This window comes from Mandrillus leucophaeus, unplaced genomic scaffold (assembly GCF_000951045.1).
Source record: "Mandrillus leucophaeus isolate KB7577 unplaced genomic scaffold, Mleu.le_1.0 Scaffold92, whole genome shotgun sequence".
Taxonomy (NCBI): domain Eukaryota; kingdom Metazoa; phylum Chordata; class Mammalia; order Primates; family Cercopithecidae; genus Mandrillus; species Mandrillus leucophaeus.
The window spans coordinates 1,593,118-1,609,233 of NW_012110030.1; the positions used below are offsets into that span (position 1 = coordinate 1,593,118).

A 16,116-nucleotide genomic window follows, 5' to 3' on the forward strand; every position below is an offset into this window, starting at 1 on the left:
TGGCTATGGACTCACTCCCTTCTTGCTGTATTTGTTTATTCATTCATTAACTCATTCAAGTAATGAAATAAAGACTTATTATAGATTGATTTTCCCTCAGATTTAATATAAGCTATACCATATATTTACCAAGTCATTTTTTCTTTCATCACAACACATCATTTCTTTCTTGGTAATGTGTGTTTTTGTCTTTCTGTTTTCAATCTCAGGCTTCTAGTAAAGTTGGATATTAAGTCTCAATAAAAATTAATAAGCTCATGCATTTATTCATGGATGCAACAAACATTTATTGAGTCACTACTATATGCTGGCCACTGTGCTGGGCAAAAGAAATACAAAGATGAAAAAGATAAAAGGTGTTTTCAAGGAGTAGCAAGTCTACCTTTGAGATGACCATATAAATAAATAAATGTGATTTATCACTTGATAAGGGTTTTGGGAGGAGTATAACCCTTTTAATTGCCCAATACCAGCTATTTTTTTTCCTTTATCTCTTTGATTTTGTTTTACTCTCTATATTATTTAGTATAAAGGCAGAATTTCACTTTGAATCTAAATGGAGTCTTTTATGGAAGTAGTTGGAGAGAAACATCCAAACTGATAAATAAAATAAATAAGAAGGAATTCTCATATGCCTGACATTCCCTAGATAAAATCCTAAAAACTATCTGTCTTTGTTTCTATCAGAGGAATATTTTTGCCATGGCATTTTGATAGCATTGATTATTTATAGGAAAGATTTATGTCTATTCTCGTCCTTTTCCATTAGCACATAACGTGTACTTTAAATTATTCAGAGGTTCAGAATGCACTTTCCTAATTATAAGGGAAACATTCTTCGCAATTTAGGGAGATTAAACTTCTTTGCTTATCTTCTGACTGAATTACACCCACCCACCCACCTGCTACCCTGGCGGGTCCCATGGGATGCATTTATTTTAGATGATAAGGCTGGGATATGGGTTTCATTTGACCAGTGAAAATAAAATATTATACCCTAAGATAAGAGCAGGAATGATAGAAAACACATTATTCTAATATTTTCTACTCCTATTTATTCAATGGATATTTGGCCATTATGACTCATTGTAAACCAGAAACCAAGTTACAGGTTCTTAGTATATGGTGTTAGTCGATCATTTTACAAAACTCTTTGAGAATAGGATCAAAAAGGAAAAAAATAATTTGAATGGGTCACAAAGATCCAGATAATCAGTTGTGGTTAGATAAAGGCATCCCAGAGGAGAGCTGAGCATGAAGGTCCTGGAACCATGTGTATGTCTGCCTACATAAGAGTTATGGTGGAGAGATAAAGGTGATGCCGGAAGATAGATAAAGAAGGTGAACCTCTTCTGCATCATTTTTAGCTTGTCTAGGGCAGGGTTTCTCAACCTCTGTGTAAATGAAATTTCAGGCTGGATAATCCTTTACTGCGGAGACTGTTCTATGCATTGCAGGATACACAGCAGCATCTCTAGCCTCTACTAACTAGATGGTAATAGCATCTCTAGTTGTGACAACCAAAAATGTTTCTAGACATTGCCCAAATCCCCTTCTTGGCAAAATTGCCTGGTGGAGAACCTACTAGCCTAGGGCCAGCTAAGGAATATTAAAGCCAACCAATTTAAAAAATCTTTTAAAATCTGTAACGTAATCCCAAGCAACTCTCTGCTGGATAGTAAAGCCAGAGACCCTGTATGTATTATTCACTGTTATTGCTAAGTAAGCAAATTAAGACTGAATTGTGAATGAAAACAGTTAACAAATGGCTTGAGTATGGAAAGATTAGAGTTTGAATATTGTTTATGCAGGAACTATCATTTCTCTAAGGACTTGGGGATAGGAGTACAGATTTTAAATGCAAATATTCTGGGTTTGATTTTGTTTGTCTATATATACACACACATACTATATATACATATACACACACACACACACATATATACACACACATTATAAATATTTATCTGGTACCTGGCACTTCAGGTCTTTGGGATGCATTTGTGAGCAAAACAATCACTTCCTTGCTGAGTAACGTTGGACAAGTCATTAGTTTCTGGGACTCTCAGTTTTCTCATCTATGAAATCATCATCATCATCATCATCATCATCATCATCATCTGCCTACTCCATTATCAATCAAGGATCAAAAGATGCCACATAGGAAAGTGATGGCAGCAAGATGACAGAATAGGAAGCCTCAGATTCTGTTCCTCACAAAAACACTGACAACAAATAAATAAAGTCCAAAACCTTTATGAGAACCCCAGGAGTCAGTTAGAAAGTCTCAGTACGTAAGGAAAGCTCAAAGCCAAGAAGAGCTGCATTAAAATGGGTAAGAAAAGCTGTGTAATTTCAACCACATCAGTCTCTCCCCAAAGCTGACATAGCTTGTGGTCTAAAGGAAAAGCCCAACTCTCAACTTATTTTTGAGGAGGGTAAGGAAAGAGTGGAATGTACATATAATGTTCTGGCTCTTTGGTGGGCTGCCCAAAGGACTGATTTCTGTCTTGCCTGCCTCAGAACTCTGCCATGGGAAATGGGCATAGTTTGGATGTGGGGACTGCTGAGAACAAGAGTGCTCAATGTCTTGTGATAGTGCCAGAGAACTTATAATATCTCAGATAGAAGCAGGCACCACTCACCATAATCCAGAGAAAGCACTCAGCTGCGGCTTCTTCCTTAGGAGGGAAAGAGAAGAGTGGAACATGTCTGCTATATTCTGGCTTTGGGGGTGGCTGCCTGAGGAACTGGTTTGTGTCTCATCTGGAGCACTAATGGAACAAGCCTGTCTTGGATGCTTGGGATTGCAAACAACAAAAGAGAACTCAGCGGCTTCTTTCAGATCCAGAGAACCTGCGTACTTCAGACAGACCAGAGAGAACGTAAGACTGCACGCTCCCGAAAAAACAAAAAGCAAAACACAGTAAACCTCTTTAATTGGGAAATTACATGCACAAGCATCAAGAAAGTTTATCCTCATTACAGTTTTTGGAGGCCCTCTGAATTTCCAGTTTGCTGACTGATGAAGGCCTTTCCCTGTATAAAGCCATTCTATAAATTCAGGGTGATATGGTTTGGCTGTGCACCCACCCAAATCTCATCTTGAATTGTAGTTTCCATAATCCCCACCTGTCATGGGAGGGATCTGGTGGGAGGTAACTGAATCACGGGGCAGTTATCTCCATTCTCTTCTCATGGTAGTGAGTTGAGTTCTCATGAAACCTGATAATTTTATAAGGGGCTTTTTTCCACCTTCACTCTGCATTTCTCTTTGTTGCCGGCATGTGAAGAAGGATGTAGTTGCTTCCCCTTCCATCATGATTTTAAATTTCTCGAGGCCTCCCCAGCCATGACTGAACTGTGAGTCAATTAAACCTCTTTCCTTTATAAATTACCTAGTCTTGGGTATGTCTTTAGTAGCAGCATAAGAATGAACAAATAGACTGGGAGAGTTGGCTGTTTTTGTCAAATGCAAAAATCAACAAAAAATAACAAGGCACACAAACTGAGAAACATGACTCAATGAGAGAACCAATGTAAACATCCAGAAGCTGACAATAATGACATAAAGATTTATAAATTACCTAACAAAGATTTTGAAATATTTATCTTAAAGAAGCTCACTATGCTGCAAGACAGCACAGAGAGACAACTAAACAAAATCAGGAAAATGATGCATGAACAAAATGAGATATAAACAAAGAGAAACTATTAAAAAAAACCCAAATAGAAATTATGAAGCTAAAAAATACTATAACTGAATTTAAAAATTCACTAGAAGGGATCAACAGCAGGTTTGATCAAGCAGAAGATAGAATTAGCGAACTTGAAAATGGGCCATTTGAAATTAGTCAGAAATAAAAATAAAATAAAAATGAAGAAATTCTAAAGGACTAAATTAAGAAAAGTAAAGAAACCTGAAGGAGATAAGCAGACTAACACACACATTATGGGAATTGAATAAGAAGAGTGAGAATGAAGTAGAGACCTTGTTTGAAGAAATAAAGGAAGAAAACTTAAATCAAAAGAAGTAAATGAACATCCAAATTCAGGAGGATCAAAGGGATTCACTTAGGATAAATTCCCAAAGGCCCATACTGAGACATATCATAAACTGTCAAAAGTCATAAACAATAAGAGTATATTGAGAGCAGCAAGAAAATATTTGCTCATCATGTACAAGGAAGACTCCATTAGATTATTATTGGATCTCTCAGCAGAATCATTACAGGTCAGAACAGAGTGGAATGATAAATTCAAGGTGCTGCTGGATTCAGTTTGCTAGTAAATTGCTGAGAATTTTTGCATCAGTGTTCATCAAGGATGTTGGCCTGAAGTTTTTTTTTCATGTTTTTGTCTCAGCCATGTTTTGGTATCAGGATGATGCTGGCCTCATAGAATGAGTTGGGGAGGAGTATCTCCTCCTTAGTTTTTTGGAATAATTTCAATAGGATTAGCACAAGCTCTTCTTATACTATTGTCCGGTAGAATTCAGCTCTGAATCCACCTGGTCCAGGGCTTTTCTTGGTTGCTAGATTCTTTATTACTGATTCTGTTTCAGAAGGTGATATTGGTCTATTCAGGATTTCAATCTCTTTCTGATTCAACCTTGGGAGAATGTGTGCTTCTAGAAATTTATACATATCTTCTAGATTTTCTAATTGTGTGCAAAGAGTTATTCCTAGTAGTCTCTGAGGATCTTTTGTATTTCTGTGAGATCAGTTGGAATATTGCTTTTGTCATTTCTGATTGTGCTTATTTGGTTCTTCTCTTTTTTTTTCTTTGTTAATGTAGCCAGAGGTCTATCAATTTTGCTTATTCTTACAAAGAACCAGCTCTTGGTTTCATTGATCTTTTGTATGGATTTTTGCATCTCAATTTCATTCAGTTCTTCTCTAATTCTAGTTATTTATTTTCTTCTGGAAGCTTTGGGGTTGATTTGTTCTTTGTTTTTCTAGTTTCTATAGGTGTGAAGTTAAACTGTTAATTTGAGATCTTATTTCTTGATGATGGAATTTAGCACTGTAAACTTTCCTCTTAGTACTAGCTGCATCTCAGAGCTTTTGGCAAGTTGTGTCCCTATTTTTAGAATTTTTAAATTTCTTCCTTAACTTTGATGTTAACCCAAGAGTTATTGAGGAGTAAGTTGTTTAATTTCCTTATAGTTGTGTAATTTTGAGAGATCTTGGTATTGATTTCTATTTGTATTGCACTGTGGTCCAAAAATGTGCTTGGAATAATTTTGACACCTTTTACATTCAACAGTGTACTGGAAGTCCTAGCCACAGCCATAAGGCAAGTTAAATAAATAAAAGGCAACTAAATAGATAAAGAAGAAGTCAAACTATCTCTCTTCAAGGATGAAATCATTCTATAGCTAGGAAATCCTAATCACTCTGCCAAAAGGCTTCTATAACTAATAAACGACTTTAGTAAAGTTTCAGGATACAAAATCAAAGTGCAAAAATTAATAGCATTTCTATACACAAACAAGGTTCAGGTTGAGAGTGAAATCAAGAACACAATTCCACTTACAACAACCACAAGGAAAATGAAATACCTAGGACTACAACTAACCAAGGAGATCTTTACAAGGAGAACTACAAAACATTGTTGAAAGATTTCAGAGATGACACAGATAAATGGAAAAAATTACATGCTGATGGATTGGAAGAATCAATATTGTAAAAATGACTATACTGCCCAAAGCAATTTACAGATTCAACGTGATTCCTATCAAACTACCAATGTTGTTCTTCACAAAATTAGAAAAAACTATTCTAAAATTCATATAAAACCAAAAGAAAGACCAATAGCCAAAGGAATCCTAAGCCAAAAGAACAAAGCTGGTGGAATCATACTACCCAACTTCAAGTCATACGATAAAGCTACAGTAACCAAAACAGCATGGTACTGGTACAAAAATAGACACATGGACCATTGGAACATAATAGAAAACTCAGAAATAAAGCCACACACCTATAATCATCTGATCTTTTACAAGGCTGACAAAAGCAAGCAATGGGGAAAGCACTTCCTATTCAATAAATGTTTCTGGGATAACTGGCTAGCCATATGAAGAAGATTGAAACTGGATCCCTACGTTTCACTGTATTAAAAAATTAACTCAAAATAGATCAGGATTTGAATGTAAGACCTTAAACTATGAAAATCCTAGAGGACAACCGAGGAATTGTTCTTCTCCACATCAGCCTTGAGAAATATTTTTTGGCTAAGTCCCCAAAAGCAATTGCAACAAAAATAGACAAGTGGCACCTATTATACTAAAGAATTTCTGCACGGCAAAAGAAACTATCAACAGAATAAGCAGACAACCACAAAATGGGAGAAGAAATTTACAAACTGTAGATTTGACAAAGGCCTAATATCCAGCATCTATAAGGAACTTAAGAATAAAACAACCCCATTAAAAATGGCAAAGGACATGAACACTTCTCAAAAGAAGACATACAAGTGGCAGTCAACAAACATGAAAAAGTGCTCAGCATCACTAATCATCACAGAGATGCAAATCAAACCACAAGGAGATACCATCTCACACCAGTCAGAATGGCTATTATTAAAAAGTCAAACAACAACAACAACAAAAAAACAGATGCTGGAAAGACTGTGGAGAAAATGGAACACTTACACACTGTTGGTAGGAATGTAAATTAGTTGAATCACCGTGGAAAGCAATCTTAAGATTTCTCAAAGAACTTAAAACAGAGCTACCATCCATCACAGTAATCCCATTACTGGGCATACACTCAAAGCAAAATAAATTGTTCTGCCAAAGGACACATGAATGCTCTTATGTTCATTGCTGTGCTATTCACAATAGCAAATATATGGAATCTACCAAGGTGCCCGTCAATGGTAGATTAAAGAAAATGTGGTACATATACACCATGGAATACTACACAGTCATAAAAAAGAATGAAATCACGTGGGGAGTGCTGGCTCATGCCTGTAGTTCCAGCACTTTGGGAGGCCAAGGTGGGCAGATTACGGGGTCAGGAGTTGGAGGCCAGCCTGACCAACATGGTGAAACCCTGTCTCCACTAAAAGTACAAAAATTAGCTGGGTGTGGTGGCACATGCCTGTAGTTCCAGCTACTCCGGAGGCTGAGGCATAAGAATCACCTGAACCCAGGAGGCAGAGGTTACAGTGAGCCAAGATCATGTCACTGCACTCCAGCCTGGGTGACAGAGTAAGACTCCATCTTGAAAAAAAAAAATAAATAAACAAAAATAAATTAAAAAATGAAATCATATCTTTTGTGCAAACATGGATACAGCTGGAGGATATAATTCTAAGCAAAGTAACACAGAAACAGAAAACCAGCTACCACATGTTTTCACTTACAATTGAGCTAATCATTGAGCACACATGAACATAATATAGGAATAACAGACAAAGGCTACTAGAGGGAGAAGGGAGAAAGGGTCATGTGTTTAAAAAAAAAACAACACCTATTAGGTACTATGCTCACTATCTGGGTGACGGGAATCAGACCCCTAATCTCAGCATCATGCAAAATTTCCATGTAACAAACCTGCCAACGTACCCCCTGTGTCTAAAATAAAAGTTGAAATTTAAAACCAAAAAAACACACATCAAGAATCCAGAAAAACAAAGTAAATGCCCATGACTGAATGACATCACTGGAGAATCCTATTAGACTTTTAGAGAACTACCACCAGCTTTGTAGATGCCTCTGCCATCAGGTACCCTGTACTATCAGCCATGGTCAACCCCACCGTGTTCTTCGACATCGCTGTGGGTGGCGGGCCCTTGGGACGCATCTCCTTCGAGCTGTTTGTAGACAAGTTTCCAAAGACAGCAGAAAACTTTCATGCTCTGAGCACTGGAGAGAAAGGATTATGGTTATAAGGGTTCCTGCTTTCACAGAATTATTCCAGGGTTTATGTGTCAGGGTGGTGACTTCACACGTCATAATGGCACTGGCAGCAAGTCAATCTACGGGGAGAAATTTGATGATTAGAACTTATCATCCTGAAGCATACAGGTTCTGGCATCTTGTCCATGGCAAATGCTGGACTCAACACAAATGGTCCCAGTTTTTCATCTGCACTGCCAAGACTGAGTGGTTGGATGGCAAGCATGTGGTCTTCGGCAAGGTGAAAGAAGGCATGAATATTGTGGAGGCCATGGAGCACTTTGGTCCAGGAATGGCAAGACCAGCAAGAAGATCAGCATTGCTGACTGTGGACAACTCGAATACGTTTGACTTGTGTTTTATCTTAACCACCAGACCATTCCTTCTGTAGCTCAAGAGAGCACCCCTCCACCCCATTTGCTCTCAATATCCTAGAATGTTTGTGCTCTCACTGCAGTTCCCTCTGGGTTCCATGTTTTCCTTGCTCTCTTCCACGCCTAGCTGGATTGCAGAGTTAAGTTTATGGTTATGAAATAAAAACTAAATAACAACAAAAAAAGAACTACCAATTCTTAAACTCTTCCAAAATATTGAAAAGGAGGAAACATTTTCAAACTCATTCTATAAGAGCAGCACCACCCTAATGCCAAAATCAGAAAAAGATACGAGAAAGAAAACTACTACAGGCCAATACCCCTGATGAATATTGACATAAAAATCTTCAACAAAACATTAGTAAATGAAATTCAACAATGTATTAAAAGTATTACATATTATGATTTAGTGGGATTTAGTTTGAACATGAAAATTCATCAATGTAATACATTAGCAGATTAATACAGAAAAACTTGACAAAATTTAATATTCTTTCATGGTAAAAACAAACTAAGAATAGAAAGATTTTACTTCAACTTAATAGTGGCCGTAGGTAAAGGGCCCACCGCTAACATCCTACTCAAAATGGCAAAAAGCTAAAACCATTTTCTCAAAATCAGAAACAAAGTAAGGATCCTTGTTCTCACCACTTCTACTCAACATAATACTCAAAATTCTGTCCAGAACAATAAGGAAGAAAAAGAAATAAAAGCACCCAATAGGAAAAGAAGAAGCAAAATGTTCTTTGTTTATAGACAACATGATCTTGTATATAGAAAATCCTAAAGGTGTCACACACATTACACACAAAACCTGTCAGAAGTAATAAATTTAGCAAAGTTGCAGGATTAAAATTTAACACACACAAAAAAACAGTTAAAGTTCTGTAACCATGAACAATCTAAAAGGAAAAATTGTTTTAAATTACATTTTAAATATCATCAAAAAAATAAAACCTAAAAATAATATTAACCAAGGTGAAAAATTTGCATCCAAAACTAGGAAATATTGACAAAAGAAATTGAAAAAAGACAAATAAATGGAAAGATATTTTGTGTTCCTGCTTGGAAAGAATTCATGTTGTTAAAATATTTATACTACCCAAAGTGACCTATAGATTCAATACAATACCTATTAAAATCTCACCAGCATTTTTTTTTTGCAGAAATTGCAGAAAAGTTCAAAAATTAATCTGGGATTACTAAAGGCCCCAAATAGTCAAAACAATCTTGAGACAGAAAAAGCTCGACGTCTCACACTTTCTGATTTCAAAACATTTCAAATCTGCAATATTTAAAACAGCATGATGATGACATTTAAGACACATAAAGGCCAATGGAACAGAATAGAGAGCCCAGAAATAAATCCTCATGTACACAATCAAATGATCCTCAATAAAAGTGTCAAGGCTACACAACGGGGAAAGGGTAGTCTCTTCAACAAATGGTACTGGGATGACTGGATGTTTACATGCAGACAAATGAAACTGGACCTTTATCTTACACTATATTAAAAAATGAATTCAAAGTTGATTAAAGATCTAAAAATAAGAACTGAAGCTATAAGACTTCTAGAAGAGAACATGGGGGAAAAACTTTGAACTATTGAATTTGGCGATGATTTCTTGGCTATGACACAAATAGCACAGACAACAAAAGTGAAAATAGACAAGTGAGAATATAGCAGATGGAACAACGTCTGCACAGCAAAGGAAACAAACAACTGATTGAAAAGGCAACCAAGGAATGGGAGGAAATACTTGCAAACTGTAAGTCTGATGGGGAGTATTATCCAGAATATAAAGATGACTCCTATATCTCAACAAAAACAGAAACAATCCAGTTTTTTTAAAAAAGCAAAGGAATTGGGCAAGCACTTCTCCAAAGAAAATATAAAAATGGTCAATAAGCATATTGAAAGATACCCAACATCAGTAATAATTAGGGGAATGCAAATTAAAACCACCATGAGCTATGGCTTCACACCTGTTAGAATGGCCACCCTCCCTAAAACAAAAAATAACAAGTGGTAGTGAGAATGTGGAGAAATTAGAACCCTTGTACACTGTTGGTGGGAATATAAAATGGTGCAGCTACTATGGGAAACTGTGGAGGTTATTTTAAAAGTTAGAAATAATATGTGATCCAGCAATATCACTTCTGGGTATCTAAAATACTTGAAAAAGGATCTCTAAGAGATATTTGCATATTGGTATTCATTGCAGCACTATTCACAATAGCCAAGAGATGGAAATAACCTAAATGTTCATCAACAGATGAATAAATAAAATGTATCACATACATATAATGAAATATTTTCAGTCTCACAAAAGGAAGGAAGTGCTGTCATATGCTTCTACATGGATGGACCTTGAAGAAATTACGGTAATTGAAATAAGTCAATCATAAAAGACAAACACTACATCATTCCACATACCTGAAGTATCTAAAATAGTCAAACTCTTAGAAACCTAAAGTAAAATGGTAGTTGCCAGGGGTTGGGGCAGGAGGTAAATGGGAGTTGCTTAATGGATATGTAGTTTCAATTTTGCAGGATGAAAAAGTTCTGGAGTTCTGTTATACAACGTGTTTATATTAATACTACTGTATTGTACACTTAAAAATCATGAAGATGGTAACTTTTGTGTTATGTGTTTTTGACCACAATAAAAAAGGTAATTCATATAAGATGTCTAGAACAATGCCTGTATAGAGTAATAAAAATGTAATTACTATAAAACTGATGATAATGATTTACCAATTAGAGTAAAAGTCATCAACCTTTCAGAAGAGGAAAAGTGAATTCCAGAACATTCGTGAAACTTCAATAATCAGCTCAGACAGGACTTAAGCCACCTACCTTCCTACTCTATCCATCTCATTGTGAGGAAGATTTAAGCAGTATAGATGTTAATAAAAAATATTGGAAGTTCTGAAGATCCGTCCTTTTAATGAAACATTTATAGTTATTAGGAGCTTAACAAAGATTACCCACATGCCATAGATAGTTGAATTGACAAAAGATACATATAAATGTGACCATTCATAAGTACCATAGTCCATATGATTATCTGGGTGGGGTAAAGAGTTTTAAAGCATGAAAGAAAAATGAAAGAAACACCAACACAGTAGGAGCCTTCTTCAAAGAGGTCTTTAATTCACAGATTTTTAAAAGTCTTTTCTCCAACAAATTATAAGGCAGAAATTTCACACTAGGGTGAAGAGAGAACACCAAGAAGCTGCTAATAGCCTTAAAAAGAGACATTTTAATGAACTCTACAGATGTTATTAGAATTTTTAATTTAAGTGAAAAAAAGAAAAAATATATAAAAAGTGCCTGAAAATGTATGACAGAAAAATATCAATTAAATTCACCCACAAGCTCCTGTTAAAATGCCCTCTTGTTAGACTCCATACCTGTCTCTGTAAGCCAAAAGGACAATCAGAAAAGCCAACTGTGTCCTTCTCTCCTTACTAGTATTTGCAGGAGTGGAAAGGGAACTCTCAAACTCTTCATGAACTGACAAGACTCCAATCTCTTCCTCTTTTCACACCCAATACTCACAGCCTCACCACTGCCATCTTTCTTGAGACCATCAACACTCATCTTATTATACTCTTTCTCCTTGTTTATGTCACCACAAGAAGCACAGGTCTTCCTGGTCAACTCTCCTCCCTGTTTGGCCCCACACAGTCATTATCTGCCCACACCCCTGCCACATATATATTTAGTAACCCCTTTCCTTGCTTTATTTTTCTCCGTAGCACTTATCAACAGTCACCTAATCATACATTTTGTCTTTTTTTTTGATTTGTTTTCCTTTCACACTAAAATCTAAGTTTTATGAGCCTCGAGATTGGTGTACATTTTGTTCAGGGCCATATCTTCATCACCTAGAACAGTACCAGGCACATGGGAAGCATTCAATAGCTATTTGGTAAACTTTAAAAATGTACTTGATAAATACACTTGGATCATGTGCTAGAGATTTTGCTAGCAAGGCATTGAGGGAGTGGGGAGCGGAACTAGAGATGAATCCATTAGGACCTCTGCCCTCAAAGAGTTTGCAGTCCAGGAGGAGAGAAGATTGTCATACAAGTTAGAGTTGAACAAGAGTTTTAAGAAGTGTAATAAAGACTTCCAATGCTCCGCTCAATCTGGTTCTCCCCTCTTTCCAGGCCAGTGCAATGATACCAATTTTCCATGCCCTTTGCCATTAAGCAGGGCCATGTGACTCTTGTTCTGACCAGGGGTTGTTAAGCAGAAGTGATGTGTGTCAGGTTTGGACCTAGGACTTAATTGTTAGTGCAAAACTCTCCAGCACTGTCTTCTTGTACTGTTTATAACTGAAGAGATGGCATGTTCTAGACAGTGCAGCTTGAGGATGGAGAATCTTGCATCAGCCTGGACTGATGAGGGACTGTGTGGAGATGGTTTCCCTGAGTCTTCAATAGATTATTCCACTAAAGAGAAATAAGCTTTTGTTATGTTGTCTCAGCTTTTAAGTGATTGAGATCTGGGAAAATTTGTTCCTTTGGCATAATCTAGACTATCTTGATTAATATAAGGAGTGTAGAAGATGTCATTTTTCCTGAAGTCAGAATTATAGCACATGTCCTGACAAATGGTCTGATATTAGAGCAGAAAATGTAAAATTGGGAATGCTCTCCATAGTTTGGAAAACTGTGAGACACCTCTCTAACTTTAAAAGAGGAGGAAGTGTCTATGTTTTCTTGTACAGATGGACACTGTATTACTTTCTCCTCTCACTTCAGAATGGCAAATACAGCCAGGAAAAGCGGAAGAAAGGTTGAGAAAATATACCCTTCATGATGGCAATTCATCTGGAAGGTGAATAATTGATGAATACTTCCTGAGTGTCTATTCTATGCCCACCATTAGGTTAGGCACAAAGGGAGACGCCTACAAAGACAGTTCTCACTATGGAAGGAGACTATGGTCATTACTGTAAATAGCTGCCAAATTGTCTACTGCATTATCTACAAGGATTGTAAGAATTTAAAGGAAAGGGATCTAGGAAGAGTTCTTGGAGGTGAGGATTTGAACTTGGCCTTAAAGAATTGGCAGGATTTAATACTACTAATTAATTATAATAATATATTATTATGTATGTAATGTAATGTATACTTATTAGGCACAATGTGAATATGTATATAGCCTAAATTCAATCTTTCGGCAATCCTGTAGACACTATCTCCATTTTACAGATAAGAAAACTGAGGCTTGGAAATGTTAAATAATTTATCCAAGCCACGGAGCTGAGATTCAAACCCAGGTTTATTTCCTGCCAAAGTAGATGCTCTTAATCTTTGAAGTTAATTGTGCTGAGATGGAAGACTGAGGAGAGAGTCTTTGGGGATGAAGAATGCGTTGGAGTGAACCTTACTTGCTTTGCTCTCAAATATTTCAGAGCCCTGATTTTATTGATTTTTCAGCAGAAATTTGAATATTTTTTTCTTCTGGTTGTGCAGAAGGAGCTAGTTGGTCCTCAAATAGTTCCCAAAGTAACGAAGCTGCCCAGCTATTAACTTTGCTGAGTGAGCCACCTCTTCATATTTCCCAGGTACAAAAACCCATTTCAACTCTTCATGCACACAGTTATAAGAAGGAAAGTAAGTGGTGGGTAAAACTGTTCCCTGTTCATCCAGACAGCTGGTTTCTCTAAGGGGATCATCAGTGACCTTCTAGCAGAAAACCAAATACTGTCTGCTAGGATTCCAGTAGGACTCCAGCCACACAGTTTTATCTGTGGTGGGTGATTGAGCATTGTGGGATCAGTCAGGGTCCTTGCAGGAATCATACAGCATGCTCAGAGGGCTGACTAAAGATAATTTAGTGAAGAAACCATGTGTAAAGCTGAGGGTATAGTAAGGGAACCAACACAGAATAATGAGGCCCCAGGGATTAGCAATGTCAAGAAGCCATTGACCCATCTAGGCAAATAAAGGGAACAGTGAGCTAAACCCAAGTGTGATAGACAGAAGAATGGCTCCTCAAAGATGTCTGTGCCCTAATCCCCAGGGTCTGTGAATACGCTGCCTTACATGGCAAAAGAGACTTTGCACATGTGATTAAGGTTGAGGACTTTCAGATAAGGACATTATCCTGAATTATGCAGATGGGCCTAATTTAATCACTTAAGTCATTAAAGGAAAAGAAACTTTCCCTGCTATGGCCAGAGATGTGATGAAGAAAGGCCAGAGAGAGGCAATGTTGGCTTTGAAGATGGAAGAAAGAGGCCATGAGCCAAGGAATGTGGGCAGACCCAACAAGCTGGGAATGATAAAGCAGAATTCTCAAGAGCCTCCGGTTCAGAATGCAGCCTTGCCAACCGTTTCATTTCAGTCCATCAAGACTTCTGTCAAACATCTGACCTACAGAACTGTAAGATAATACATTTAGAAAACTTAAACAACAAATAAGAGAAGCTGCCTATAGGAGCTGTGGGCCTACATAAGGAAATGCAGCCACTGCCCAACTATATTCCAGCAAAGTTAGGGAGGAAAATAAATACTCTGACCTCTCCTTTTCCGCCTGCCCTCTGTGGTCCTGGCAGTGTCTCCCAGTAGTTGAACCCATTAGCCAAAAGCTACAGGGCAAAACAGCCTGGATGATGCAATTCCTAACATTTCGTCTTCTAGAGTACAGAGCAGGGTAGAAAAGGTCAGAGAATGGATTTGTAGGGGCAAAAAAAAAAAAAAAAAAAAAAAAAAAAACAAACAAAAAACAAAAAACCCAGCATAGACGCTGAACTTGAGGATGGAGGTTTTAACTGGTTGTGTTTCATTTGATTTCACTCATTATCATAGAAGAGAGGAAATGAAAGGAAGCATTGCCATAACTGCTTTCAGGCAGGGGATTGGATTAGTTCAATATATTTTCATTGTTATAGCTAGGGAGTAGACATGTAAATTTATTAATACAAATCAATCAGTCAAATCAATCATACAACAAGTCTGCTTGAAAGACTTGCTATTCATTAGGTACCAAGAAACAAGTGGGGGTGAATGAAGTAGGTTACAAGTATATATACACAGCCTTTGCTCTGCAGGAATTTTAAATATGCAGAGTAGGGATGGAGCTGCAGTAGCATGGAGAGGCAGACATATACAGCCATCCATAGTTCATCCAGCAGGGCCATATGCTTGTATCTGTGAGGAAAGATGGAATGAGGTAAAGAACAAGGGAGATGGGGGTCAGGGGAAGCATTCATAGAGAAGTGGTACTTAAGTTGGGCTTTGAAATACGGGTAGGATTTTCTAGCCTGAAAAAGGGAAAGGGCATTCAACGTGACCGAAATGGCATGAGCAGAGGAAAGGCCAAAACGTTGGCGTTCAGGGAACAGCGAGAAGTTTTGTCTTGCTGGAATGTAGGCTGCTTGGGGCACGTGTTACAGGGGTGGCATGATAGGATCGGTTAGCTTATAAAGGGTTTTGAATGCCATGTGTATGTGTGTGTGTCTGTGTGTGGTGTTAGCACAGAAAAAAATGTAGTTTAGTACAGGAAAATAGTTGGCATGACCTGTAGAAGTAACATGTTTAGTACAAATACGCTTTTTAAACAAAAATCAGCAAAATGTGTGAAACAGGTCATTGCTTCTGTAATATAAACATTTCTTTCTCTCAGAGACAATTCTTGTCTTCTGCCCTCACATACCCCGCTCCATCCATTTATTTATAGAATTTTATATGCCAAAATAAAATTCTAGACAAAAATGCTGAGAGAACCACAAACTCTGAATTCCCTGAAGGCAAACACACGGCAGAGATGACTTCTTTGCCTCACATGGTTCTTGTCCTCTTTCTCTCTATGCC

The 16,116-nt window shown here is 37.2% G+C and overlaps 1 pseudogene; it reads left to right on the plus strand.

The window, feature by feature from the left end:
- The first annotated feature begins 7,722 nt into the window (after window positions 1-7,722).
- Window positions 7,723-8,257, plus strand: LOC105531897 (annotated as a pseudogene).
- Window positions 8,258-16,116: the final 7,859 nt, after the last annotated feature.